This window comes from Carettochelys insculpta, chromosome 1 (genome assembly GCF_033958435.1).
Source record: "Carettochelys insculpta isolate YL-2023 chromosome 1, ASM3395843v1, whole genome shotgun sequence".
Classification (NCBI taxonomy): domain Eukaryota; kingdom Metazoa; phylum Chordata; order Testudines; family Carettochelyidae; genus Carettochelys; species Carettochelys insculpta.
Window position 1 is genome coordinate 355,555,663 of NC_134137.1, and position 14,116 is coordinate 355,569,778.

A 14,116-nucleotide genomic window follows, 5' to 3' on the forward strand; every position below is an offset into this window, starting at 1 on the left:
TCTCCCAACAGAACTGTTGGCAGGAGATATACAAATGCGTTGTGTAATTTATGTATATTTTGCCAACAGTTCTTGGCAATCTGGACATAGCCTTAGACTCACAGCCAAACACCATCTGGGCCTGGGCCTCAATAGTAGTTAATATGCATATACACTAGATATATTCCAGCTCAGCACAAATAATATAGAACACATAATATCAGATCAGATGAGTTTATCTTGTGCGGCTTCTAGCAGAGTCAATACTCACTGCTCTGGTAGAATTAAAAACTTTCTCCAGTGCACTTAAGTTAATTGGGGGAAGGGGAAGAATGAGTTAAATACCTGTCCTCCAAACATTCAGCTCCTGTGACTTTTTAGCTTTAAATCACATACCAACCCTTTGTGATATAACCACCAGTTAAACAGGTTGATTATGAGGAGCAACTGAATTTTTCTTTTGTCTATTCCACAGTGTGAGTGGAGTGTAGCACAGTGTAGCTTACTGTGCTGAGATCAAGCACTTGGCAAATGAGATTCTTTTGAGAATACTTGGTACTACTTTTCTAAATTATATAAGCAAATGTAAACTCTGATATTGTCTACTACCGACAAAATTTTCCCTGTCCTTGGTTTTGCTGTGTCCTGCTCAGTACATTTGCTTGATTTGATTTGAAATTAAATAAAAAAATTGAACAAGTAAAGACTAAACCAAAACAATCCAAAACTCCGATTTTTAAAAAATACTAGAGTTTAGACTCAGTAATGTTATATTACATAAGACGTTTGGACGGTCTTCAAGGAACAAGATCTTCTAGTATTTATAAAAGGATCTTAAATTATATAGATCCATATAAAACAGTAGCAACAAGCACCCAACCTACAGGCCAGATCTGATCTGATTCACATTTTTATTAGGGATGTAAAATCCCACCTATTAGTTGAACTGGGTAAATATTAGGTTTAACTGGCTAACCAATTAAAGCAAAAAAGCAGTCGTCTAGCACTTTAAAGGCTAACAAAATAATGTATTCGGTGATGAGTTTTCGTGGGACAGACCCACTTTTGCAGCTCATAGCTACACCAGAACAGACTCACTACATACTAAGCACAGAGGTCCAAAAATTAGCAAGGTTGACAAATCAGAAAAATATTTTCTGATCTGTCAACCTTCATAACAATTTTTGCACTGGTTACAGTTGCGTTTGCGGCGCGCTTCGAGTCTCCCGGCGACGTTCGTGTGGCAGGAGGCGGAGGAGACACCGCCCCCGCCATCGCCCCGGCCGCGGGCGCCACGAGAGCACGCGCCGAATGCAGCGCGCAGCAGCCTGACGGCCGCCGACGCCCTCCCCCGGGACGCGCCGGGTGCTGCGTTCCGAGCCGGCGCCAGCCCATTGGCGGAGAGGGACGGGGCGACCAATGGGAAGGGCGGGATTACGACTCCCAGGCACACTCGCGCCTGCAGCCGCCGGCTCTCAGGGGAGAGTGCAGCCTGTGCGCGCGGCAGCGGCAGCGGCAGCGGCAGGAGCCGGAGCCGAGCCGAGCCGAGCCGGGCGGCGGGAGGTGAGTGGTGAGTGCTGCGGGGCTCGTGTCCCCGGGCTCCGCTGCCGGGAGCTGGGCTGGGGAGAGCGGGACGTCTGCGGGGGCCTCCCGCCTTCGCGCCCTGTCCGAGCCGCTGGGCTCCGGGGCGGGTTCAGCCAGCCAAGGCCGGGAGGCGGAGTGGGCAGCACCGGCAGCCCGGCTGTGCCCGGTCGAGGGGAGGCGCGGTTCGCTGACACGGGCTCGCGTGTTTCCTGGCGGCGCGGGTGCACGTGGTAGGCGCACGGCAGCCCGTGGTGCCTGCTAATGCCAACGCGTGCCCTTCACAGGGGGCTCGCAGCCAGGGGTCTCCTTAGGCGCTCAGCGCCCCAAGCAGCGTTGGAGGAGTGCTGTGTGCACGGATGCTGGGCTCTGTCACACGGGGAGAGACCCGGCTTGGCCCGGGAATGCTGCCCGGCCGGCTGCCCACTCCGGCTTTTTTCAGAAAGGGGCTTCAGTCACTTGAGTTTTGGTAGTTTTCGGCCAGAGGCAGAAAACATTGTCAGAAGGTCACTTTAAATTCTTGCGTGTACAAGTGTAGTCTGCTGCCTCTAAAGCTCGCTCATGGGAATCCCCAGGGACTGGGTTAGGTGAACCGTGGGATTTGGCTAAGTACATATCTGCTGTATTACTAACCCCCGCTTCACAGATAGAAAGGAAGGTAGTCATTTATCCATCTTCACACAGCAGGCCCAGGCAGGTATGCCTTTGCTGGAGCTAGCTTGAGTTATCCTAGCTTGTGTGAGAGGACTCACGCTAAAACAGAGCTATAGTTCACCCTGCAGATTGTCCTACCAAGCTATTGTGCCTGCCTGCACTGTGGCTTATAACCTGTGCTGGCTGGCCTGAGCGGGGATAAGAACCACGTCATTCAAGCTCATGGTTTTTGTGTGCGACAGGTGTTCAGGACAGTGAGGACAGACCTTGAAAGAGGTCAGAATAGCTTTACTGCTTCTCAGCTGGGGGCTCCAATTGCTAGACTATACTTCCTCTTCCAAAGTAACTAGTTCAGGATCCTGTACTTCGAGTGTGTCTGTTGAAGTTGGATACAACTATATGGTGGTAACAGTTCCCCTCAAATGCTGACGTTCCTGGAGCTTAAGAAATTGGAGTTATATCCTGCAAAGAGCATGGGAGAATGCTCCTTGTTTTTCAGGATCATGTCTTTTATTGTCACAGATGGAGACTCATTGTTTCTAGCATACTTTGGGCAGGAATGCTGTAGACTTGGCAGTTTAAATTAGGAAGTATAAAACTTTTTGGGCATAGCTGTCACAAACATATTACCTGTGCGTATATATTAGCTTATATGCTGCCTGGCTTTGGTTGTGATTGGTGATGTTAAAGATTGGAACTTTCGGAAGTGCCTGCCTAAGTAGCTTAAGGACTTCTGAGACATCCCCACTCCAGTGCTATACTTGAATATCTGTAATCAAACTGAAACAAGGTGTGACTGTCAGGAAATCAGCAAATTGCTTCAGCCATGTGTCCTACCCTCCCATATGTCTAGCGGTTCTCGATTTCCGTTTAAACTAATAAATAACTTGTGTAAGTCAAAAGCAACCCCTGAGTGTTCTCCACACACAGCAACCGCTGGTGTAGTTGTACTATGGCTCAGTTAAGCTTTCATTTTTACAAGGCTTGAGAGCTACTTCTGGCTCACTGTGTTAAACATCAGGGTTGCAGGACTAAGGTAACTCATCCAGGAGTGTCAACCCTTACAGCTGATGACATCATTAATAAGGAAAGCAGTCAGGAGGGGAAATGCCAAGCCCAGAATGAGTCTGCAATTTTACATCAGTTTCCTTATGCAACTCTTCTTCTAGAGGGGGCCAGCAGCAGCCAGGGCCAGGTTCAATTTACAGAGGTCAAAAGGTTAAAAGACAGAAAACAAAGGGTGGGAATAAATGGTAAATTTTCACAATGGAGGAGGGTAACTAGTGGTGTTCCCCAGGGGTCAGTCCTGGGACCGATCCTGTTCAACTTGTTCATCAATGATCTAGAAAATGAGGTAAGCAGTGAGGTGGCAAAGTTTGCAGATGACACCAAGTTGTTCAGGACAGTCAAAAGCAAAAGGAATTGTGAAGAACTACAAAAAGATCTCAGCAAACTGAGTGATTGGGCAGCAAAATGGCAAATGAAATTTAATGTGGGTAAGTGTAAGGTAATGCATGTTGGAAAAAATAACCCAAATTACACGTACTACATGATGGGGTCAAATTTAGCTACGACAGATCAGGAAAGGGATCTTGGAGTTATAGTGGATAGTTCTCTGAAGACATCCATGCAGTGTGCAGCGGCAGTTAGTAAGGCAAATAGGATGTTAGGAATTATTAAAAAAGGGATCGATAATAAGACAAAAGATATCATACTTCCCCTATATAAAACTATGGTACGCCCACATCTCGAGTACTGCGTGCAGATGTGGTCTCCTCACCTCAAAAAAGATATATTGGCATTAGAAAAGGTTCAGAAAAGGGCGACTAAGATGATTAGGGGCTTGGAAAGGGTCCCATATGGGGAGAGGCTAGAGAGACTGGGACTTTTCAGTTTGGAAAAAAGGCGATTGAGGGGCGATATGATAGAGGTATATAAAATCATGAATGGTGTGGAGAAAGTGAATATAGAAAAATTATTTACTTTTTCCCATAATACAAGAACTAGGGGACACCAAATGAAATTGGTGGGTAGTAGGTTCAAAACTAATAAAAGGAAATTTTTCTTCACACAGCGCACAGTCAACCTGTGGAACTCCTTGCCCGAGGAGGCTGTGAAGGCCAGGACTCTATTAGGGTTTAAAAAAGAGCTTGATAAATTTTTGCAGGTTAGGTCCATAAATGGCTATTAGCCAGGGATAAAGTATGGTGCCCTAGCCTTCAGAACAAGGGCAGGAGATGGATGGCAGGAGATAAATCACTTGATCATTGTCTTCTGTTCTCCTCTGGGGCACCTGGCATTGGCCACAGTCGGCAGATGGGATGCTGGGCTCGATGGACCTTTGGTCTGACCCAGTATGGCCATTCTTATGTTCATAAATCACTTATGTCCCTCTCCATCCATCCAATACAGAACTGGTTTTTGAGGCCTCACTCAGTAACCTGGGAAGTTCATGCCCCACCCTGGGAGCCTCTGACAGGCAATGCTTCCCCACTTGCCAGCACAGAGTCTGAAAATAGAAAAACTTTTACTAAGAGGGAGGGAAGTAACTTGGCATTAATCTGAGAAAAGAACACAGTTCATGAGCAAAGACCCGAGTAAGTGTCCCACTCCAGGTAGGTTGGGCGGTACTCTTTACCTCTCAGGTTCTAAAGTCCAACAGTCTAAGGCCGTTTCTGCACAGGCCACTTTCTCCAAAAGTGGCATGGTAATACATGGCCCAAAATAGGCTAATAAGTCGCAGATGCAAATTCCCTGTGCCTCATTAGCATACGGTCACATGATTTGGAGTCCGGAACACCGTTCTTCTGGACTCCAAAATGCTGTTTAGAAGCGCGGCCCCAGGGGGGTTTCCGGAAGGAAGTCCTTCCAGAGGCCCCTTCTTCCCTTTTTGGGGAAGCAGGGCCGCGCGTCTAAACAGTGTTTTGGAGTCCAGAAGAATGGTCTTCTGGACTCCAAATCATGTGACCGTATGCTAATGAGGCATGGGGAATTTGCATCTGCGCCTTATTAGCCTATTTCGGGCTGTGTATTACCATGCCACTTTCGGAGAAAGTGGCCTGTGTAGAAATGGCCTTAGTGTCACCTTCACTTGCCCAACCCTTCCCTGCACCCCTCTCACATTTGCTGCAGTTGGTCAGAGCAGACCCTGAGTTCAGGGGGTGCATCCCCAAAGTTCACTTCCCATCATGAGGGGAGGAAAGGAGGCATCTTACCCACTCTGCTGTCATTTGTCATCTCCCTGCACACTGCTGCTGCCCTGTTGCATGGTCCTCATGCCACTGCCACTCAGTGCATCTCTTAATCAGACACCCTGCTGCTCCCACCTGCTTTTGGTGGATTTGGCTTTGGTCAAAACTCAGTGATTTCAGCTTTTGGCCCAAAGCACAGTCCAGCCACGAAAAACTTCAGCATCTAATGGATTTTAAAATAATAAGAGACTCCTTAGGGAGCCTACTTCACCTCTCCTGGTGAGACAGAAGAGGGCTAACAGCATACTAGGGTGCATTAGGAGGAGCATTTCGAGCAGATCTAGAGAAGTAGTTATTCCCCTCTGTTCGGCACAGATGAGGCCACCTTGAATATTGTGTCCCGTTTTGGTATCCCCAGTATAAAAAGGATGTGGATTTGCTGGAGCAAGTTCAGCGGAGTGCAACAAAAATGATTAAGGGGCTGGAGCACAAGACCTGTGAGGGTAGGCTGAGGGATTTAGGCTTGTTTAGTTACAGAAGAGAAGACTTACGGGTTACATAATAGCAGCCTTTGGCTTCCTGAAGGGAAGCTCTAAAGAGAAGGGTGAGAAACTGTTCTCAGTGGTGTCAGATGGCAGAACAAGGAGTAATGGTCTGAAGTTGAAGAGGGAGAGGCATAGGTTAGATATTAGGAAAAACTACTTCACCAGGAGAGTGGTGAAGCATTGGAATGCGTTACCTAGAGAGGTGGTGGATTCTCCATCCCTTGAAGTTAAGTCCTGGCTGCAGAAGGTCCTGGCTGGGATGACCTAGTGGGGGTTGAGCCTGCTTGAAGCAGGGGGCTAGACTAGATGACCTCCTGAGGTCCCTTCCAGCTCTGTGATTCTGAAGTGTTTCAACCAGTCTTACAGCGAGTGCCTGGAAGGCATATAGTCTGCTGATTGAGCATCCTGCTTTCCTCTCCTTCGCAGAAGTCTGGCAGTGGAGCCCTTGTGCATCTGAAGTCCTTTAACCCATTTTAAAAGAGGAGCAACACTGTAAGTTTAAACACAGTTTCTCTTCTCTATTCCCACAATAATTGCAAGATTTGGTGATCATATGCCACTGTTCCTGCATTTAGTACTCATGTGATCGGGGGATGTGAGTGGGGGGAAGGGGTTGAACAGGAGTGTACTGGGGTGGGCTGCTTGAGCAGGGAGGGGTTTGGAGCCCACCCGCACTCAGCCACCTGTGTGGGGAGGTGAGCTGGGGCTGCACGGGGGTTGGAGGGCTGGGGGCTTGGGAGGGAGCTCCAGACATGCAGCTGGAGCCCTCTGCTGGGGGAGGTGAGCCGCGTTGAGCTGGGGCCATGGGGGGCAGGGGAGTTGGTGGGAGGACTGAGACAGTGGGGAGTTTAATGGGGGTGAACAGGCATGGCTGTCAAGTGGTGCTACTCTGGGGAGCAGGGGGAAGGGGCCTGCTTGTGGCTGCCTGGTTGCCTGCAGCTGCGGAAAGCTAGGCAGGCTGAGAGCCCTGCAGCTTCACAATGTGTGAAACTCTCATTTAAGCGAGTTTCGCGCACTGTGAAGCCACGTAAATCAAGGAATTACGGTGCACTTGCTTCTCTCCCCATGCGTAGTGTGTAAGTATGAGTCACGAGCATAAGCATGAATCGGGGTCAGCCGCGTTAAGAGGGGGGTCACGTAGTCTGAGACCTTACTCTATTCCCACAATAATACAGACACTGCAATAAGTATTAACACCATTTGTGACCCAACACCAGTCAAGCTGGTTACAATGAGAAAAACACAACTTTATCAGCTGAATATTTAGCAAATCTAAACAAGCAGGAGCAAACTGTATTTACATACACACCCAGAGTCTCTCCCCACTTCCAGCTAGCTGTAGGGAACATGTTCCTTCTGAGCCTACTTAAATTTGCATTAAGTGGGGAGCTTCAAATCTTCAGTGCTTCTAGAGTAGGGTTCCCCAACCGATGGGTGGGGACCCAAACATGGGCTGTGATTACATTTCAGAAGGGTTGCCCCCTGTGCTGTGCAGCTCCACAGGTGGCTATTAAGCCATTCATGCTCCTGAAGTAGTAACAGAGAGAGAGAGCCCTGTTAGCCTGTGGTCTGTCGAAACAAAAAAGCAGTCCAGTAGCACTTTAAAGACTAACAAAATAATTTATTAGGTGACAAGCTATCTTGGGACAGACCCACTTCTTCAGATCATAGCCATACCAGAACAGACCATGGAGTTAGTCTTTAAAGTGCTACTGGGCTGCTTTTTTGTTTTGATGTTCCCAAAGTGGTTTTCAACTTCTTAAATGGATTAACAGCTGTCAGGCAGTTAAGCCAATCAGTTAAATTGAGAACCATTTCAGCTGCAGGGCAGAGAACGGCATACCTGAGGAGCAGTGCCCAGCTGAGGTGAGGTGGGGGCCTGAATCTGAGGTTGGGAGGGAGGTCAGAGCTGATCAGCTCCCTGGCTTACAGCCTCTACAGGAGATGGGGTCCCCCCAGACCCCAGCAGGGCTCCAGCAGTTGGCACTGCCGGAGCTCTGCACCCCAACCCGCTTCTAGCCACGGGGCTCCATGTGCCTCCCTTAGCTCCCTCCAGCCTGTGAATAACTCCTAGCCTCTGAGCGAGATAGCCTTAGCCCCCGAGTGACTCCTAGCCTCTGAGTGTGACTCCTCTAGCCTGAGTGACTCCTAGCCCCTGAGTGTGGCTCCCCAAGCCTCTGAATGTGGACTTTAAGCCAGGGAGAGCAGTTTGAGGATGAATGCCTTTCCACAACCACAGCTCTGATTAACTGTAGTAAATGCAGTTATTGTTTTATGAATACATTTCCCCTTTTCTGTGAAATAACTATTATAAATATATAAACATCAGGGGGCAGAATTTTATATTCTTGCCTCGGGTGCAAAATTAGGCAGTCACGGCTCTGCCTCCTCCCCCTGCCCCCCCCCCCCCCATTTTTGAATTGCCTTGGGTCACCAAGTCTTCCTGAATTGTCAAAATGGGTCCCTGTCTGGAAAAGGTTGGGAACCGCTGTTCTAGAGAAATGAATGCAGACTGTTTTGCTTTGAGTTCATCTCCACCTCATGTAACCTTGACAGTGCTTTATTGAGGAAGCTGATTTCCACTGAATGATTCTCTCACCTGAGGAACACGAAGATCACAACAAGGGTTCATTCCTAGCGAGCAAGAGAGGGGATGTCCTTATCACTTAGATAATGTAATCTTAAATACATAGTAAGTGCCTGAATGAAGGCAGAACCTCTCATGGACTAAATCTGGCTCGTGGCGCCACTGAGGTTGATGGCATCGCTTGTGTGAGTTGGGTAATTGGTATGTAGTCTAAGGTGAATTTGCACAAAAATATGGGGTGTGGGCAAGTATTGAATGTTGCCCAGATCTTTTCTTTTCAGTGTAAATGTAGGTTATTTCCCTGGCAGGGGAGCTGAGTAGTATTGAAGTGGGAGAGGGGCTCCATTGGTTAAATGATCAAATCAGTTTTCTCTCTGACACACACACACTCTCTCTCTCTACTACGTCTCTTTGGAGGATTCTTTCTGGGAATAAGGTTTTAATCAGCTAGGCCAGAAACTAGTCTCTCATGGCTCCCTTACACCGAAGGTTTGGGGCAGACTGTCGCCTGTTCTGCTGCATGGGAAAGCACACCCACCTAATCAGAGGTGCTGGAATGAGGGGTATGAGGGCTGCTGCAGCACCCTGTGGTTTGAAATGGTTTCCATTATATACAAGATTTCCAGCCTGGTTCTATGGTGCTCAGCACCCCGTCTCAAATGGAACAATTAGGGAGAAGCAATATGGAGAAATTGTTGGAGAGACTTTCCCCTGCCCCTCGGATTTTACCAGGAGAGGAGAGCACCTCATTTGGCTTTCTCACTTGTTATGTTAATAATTAAATAAATTCTTCAATGGACACTAGAATAAAAGATGAGCCAAGGAAGTTCAGCTGTGACTTGTTTTTTTTAAATCCATCCACAATGCATAAAAAAGACTAATGCTAAGACTACACTGTGGCCGTAACCCAAAATAACCTATTTCAAACTTCCTGGTTCCCCTCTCTATTTCAAGTGTGGTGTCTAGCCGAAGGATTTCATTTTGGGATGCAGGAGTATTGCAAAATAGCAACCACAGAGTAGTCATAGCTTTAATCTCTTTTGTGCTTTTCTTGTTCATAGTCCTTAAACTCAGAGCCTGTTGAAACAAAACCTTATACATTTTTTGCAAGGAGAGTGGGAAATGAACCAGGTGCATGACTGTGTGTTTGAGAAGTGCCAGCAACTGGTAGTTCTGATATAAAAATTATGAACTCCAGCCCCTTTAAGTGGTGAATTCACTTGTCTGTATGTCACATGAACTGTGATAAAGTATTTTGGGTTTAGTAACAGAGAGGAAGCCGTGATAGTCTATACACTAGCAAAACAAAAAGCAGTCAAGTAGCACTTTAAAGACTAGCAAAATAGTTTATTAGGTGAGCTTTCGTGGGACAGACCCACTTCTTCAGACCAAAGCCAGACCAGAACGGACTCAATATTTAAGGCACAGAGAACCAAAAACAGTAAGCAAGGAGGACAAATCAGGAAATGATTTGTCCTCCTTGCTTACTGTTTTTGGTTCTCTGTGCCTTAAATATTGAGTCCGTTCTGGTCTGGCTATGGTCTGAAGAAGTGGGTCTGTCCCACGGAAGCTCACCTAATAAACTATTTTGCTAGTCTTTAAAGTGCTACTTGACTGCTTTTTATTTTGGGTTTATTTGTGTGTTTGGATTGTGAGACCTAAATTTCTTTCCCTCCTAGTCCATCGTGACAAGGGGTCTGACTTCCGAATGATTGCATCAGTGACTTAGAGTTTGGGTCACTGATGCAATCAACCCAGGGATTGTTGTCTCTAAACTAGAGAGATGAACTTGGCCCATAGTTTCATGCCCTGGCCAAATCCTGATCCACCCATTTCAGCATGATGAAATGAACACAAGTGAAACTAAGACCTTGATTTCTCTCACCCAAATGCTATGAGATTTGATTGAATGTTTTTAACTATTTTACTTATATTGCATGAGACAACATTCCTTACTAAGGTAAAGCTGTTGCTGAATTTAACAGGAGAGCTGTGATGAAGTAAGGGTGGCAAGGTCAGGCCCAGTATCATCAGCTGCAAAGGAGAGAAATGCAAATGATTGACTCTCCCTGTTTTCACTGTGACTGGGTTGGTTATGCTGGAAGCAAGAGTTACCTCTTATCTAAGCCATGTGGAGGAAGGCCTGGGGTGCTTTGCTGTTTAAAGTGAATCATGATTAGAACTGTTTAATCAACATGGCATATGTACAGCATGTTCCAAAACGGGTCATTAGTGATTGTCATGGGTTGTCAAAGAGAAAACAAGCAGCAGCTATTGAACACAAAATAGCCTGCTAAAGGGCTAAAGAATTTGGTGCTATGGAACAAATCTTTTAGAAGCTAAGATATTTTAATCTTTGACATGGGAAATGAGGTATGAAACTTCAGTTATATAGTCTGGGTACTTACAAAGCAGTAAAATGCAATGGCTTCAGAAAGTTCAAAAGTGGTTGTATTGTCTGAGGTAAATATCACTATTGTCCTTTATCCAGGAGATCATTGGTTAAAACCAAATTTAACCAAAAAAAATGGTTAAAAATAATTATGTAGGGGAATCAATCCTGTCTGTCCATGAATTTTATGTTGAATTACTCTAAGGATTTCCTTGTATGTTTTCTTCCTGCAGTTTGTTTGTGATACGCAATGCAAATGGACAGCTTGATTTGTCTGCACCACATGGAGCAAAACAAGTGGAATATTACGCAGTCAGGATATGATGCCTTTATTTACACTGAGTCTCCCTCTGCAAGAAGTCCCCTTGGGGTCAATGCCACTACCTTATTCAAACCAAGTAGCATCACAATCGGGATGTCAGAGAGGAAATGCAAACATTTAGGATCAAACCCTGAGGTCCTTATAAGGTGCCTTAGTGAGAGTTTTACCTAAGTAAGGGCTGAATTGAAATTCTGGCTCTTGCAATAATTTTGCATGGTCATATCCTGTTGGTTCACTACAGAGCTCATCTTTGTAGCTTCTTGTCCCACTCTGATCAGCACTGGTGAGGCCTCAGCTGAAATACTGTGTCCAGTTTTTGGTACTATATTTTAAGAAACAAGTGAACAGCTTGGAGAGAGAGTTCAGAACATTGGCTTAGAGAATTTAAATTCTGGGCACATGTGGGAGTGATAGATCGCCATCATCACTGCTTTTTCACACCCCCTAGCCCTGGTCACTCATTGGTGTATTTGACACAGGAAGAGAGATTGGAATGAAGAGATTCTGCTGATTGGTAAGTGGAAGCAGAGGCAGTTCTGGCAGAGGGAATGGCATGGTAAAAGGTACAGGGGAGATAGGAAATCATGTTTAGTCAGGAGTCTTCAGTGGAACAAGGGGAAGGAGTAGGGGGAATGGGAAATGAAGGCAGTGCTGTAGGCAGGAGCAGATTTGAGACAGAGCCTTAAAGATAAGGCTGAGAGGCAATGCCCCTTCTAATTTCCATCCATGTGCAGATTTTTCTGTCCATGTGGAATGAATTTTGTTATGCTCACGAAAGCCTCTGAATGTGCACCACCAGTAGCAACAAAACATCTGTGCTCTGTTTTTCAACTGGGTGGCATGTGAATCTCTCCTGAGCGCTAGCAGGTGTGCACAGCTTACAGGGAACACTGGTGAGAAGCTTGAACTATCTGTGGAAGTTAAATCACAGACTGTTTCAAAGAGGGGAGTGATCTGATCTGGGCAGTGGCTTTGAATGAGCTGTTGTGTGGAGCAGAGAGGCAAATGGGGGAGACAGAGGTATACCTGAGTGCTTTTGGGGGTGGGGGGGCTGTAGGTGAGCAAATAGATTTGTGAAACCAAGGAAACACCAACTGGTTCCTGCAGTGTGGGTGTGAGGAAAGGAGTTAAACGTGATACCAAGTCTGGGAGACAGGAGGGGTTTTTGCCTTGCTGGAATGAGATGTGAGTGATTAGAGGTAGGTTTGAGAGTCCTCTGCAGAGAATAAATGAAGCCCTTTTGTAAAATGAGTCTCATCCAGGTTCAAGTGCAGGCAAGTTAAAGTTAAGGAGGGGACCATAGAGAGGACCCTGAGGAACACAAGGGACCTGAGTTTCTGTGGGCCAGCACATTGTCTGATCATTTACACCCTTTTTGCACTGGTGCAGAACATCACCATAGTGATTTTTAGCATTATATGACCAGTGGGGTTGACGACCACTGCAGGCCATGAGGCAAAATGGGAGCAAGGTCCAGCTCTGTGGCCCAGGATGGGGTGGGGCCTAGGGCAGTCAGTCCTCAGCACCACTTGAATCGTGGTGCTGGGCCACCTTCCCCCTCCTTTTCCTCACAGCCAGGTGGAGCAGTGGAACAGCACTCCTATGGCAGTTGCCCTGGGGCCCAGAGTGCCGGCCTCTATCACGGCCAGGCCCTGGGGCAATTGCCCCTTTTGTGCCTTTAAAGCTTCCGATGGAGCAGCTGAGATTTGAAACATGGAGCACAAAGTAGTTCTCAAACAGGGGTACTTGACCCAGGGTGTATGCAGAGGTCTTCCAGTAAGTAAAGCAGCTCACCTGGAAATTAGTCTAGTTTTACTGCAGGCTGCATAAAAAGTAGTAGTGAAGTCAGTACAAACAAATTTCATACACTGATTTCTTTATATTGCTCAGTATACTGTACACGGCAATGTAAGTGATCTAGTTTAGTTATATGGTAAAATGAGAACGTAAACAATGTTTCTGTAATGGTGTGCTGTGGTGATGTGTGTGTTTATACGTGATCTGATTTTAAGTGAGGTGAAACTTGGGTTACATGAGACAGATCAAACACCTGAAAGGAGTATGGCAGTCTGGGGAAGGTTTCATTGGCTTTGTCTGCAGCACTGAGTTTTAAAGCATGGCCTTAGCAGTGCTTTAATGAGGCAATGTGGTCACAGCACTCGTGCTGGGAGAGCTCCCCCTGTGCTGTAGGTAAACCACCTCCACAAGGAGAGTAGCTAACAGTGCTGGGACTCCATTGACACTGGCACTTTACAGTGGTGTAACTGGCTGTGCTCAGGTGAGGGGAGGGAAGGGGATGTTCTTTCACATCCTTGAGCAAGATGATTACAGAACACTAGAGTGGCAGTGCAGACAAACCCATTGTTGAATTTTTTGTTGCTCAAAGCTGTGAAAAAACACTCCCATGAGCATCAAAGATTTTAGTGACAAAGTCCCCATGTAGACAGGGCTGGGTCGACAGGCAGGGTGGTCCCAATGATGCAGCTACCACCTCTCCTTGGAGGTGGTTTTATTTGGTTGCTGGGGGAGTTCTCCATGGCGACGAAGAGCAGCTACAGAGCACATTAGGATGGTGAGTCTGCAGCAGCACAGCTGTGCCTTCCTAAGGTAGGCAGCGTGAGTCACCTTAGAGCTTTCCCACCCCACCATGTGGTGTTAATGTGGCACACGTCCCACTTTTTATGACATTTTCCAGTTAGTGTTAGCATCCAGAGCAGGCCTTTTATCAGTCAGATAAAGAACCACTGCCTCTTTAATCTCTTGCGTACAGACCATCCATTACCCATTTATCTTGCTGATAAGAAATGCTGCTCATACTCTTATTCAGGGCCCTCCCTGCTGGTGCTCTACGCAGTTCAGCATCTG

The 14,116-nt window shown here is 46.8% G+C and overlaps 1 protein-coding gene across 4 annotated transcripts in view; it reads left to right on the forward strand.

Annotated features, from left to right (window-relative positions):
- The first annotated feature begins 1,455 nt into the window (after nt 1-1,455).
- Nucleotides 1,456-14,116, forward strand: part of SLC26A5 (solute carrier family 26 member 5) — a 44,788-nt gene continuing 32,127 nt past the window's right edge. For 2 of the 4 annotated variants that reach the window (XM_075016888.1, XM_075016896.1), the window contains exons 1-2: nt 1,457-1,542; nt 6,377-6,442. The gene's annotated coding sequence lies outside the window, so the exon portion shown is untranslated. Of the gene's footprint in view, nt 1,550-6,376; nt 6,443-14,116 lie in introns of all 4 variants that reach the window. The other 2 variants (XM_075016856.1, XM_075016864.1) reach the window with 2 other exon arrangements.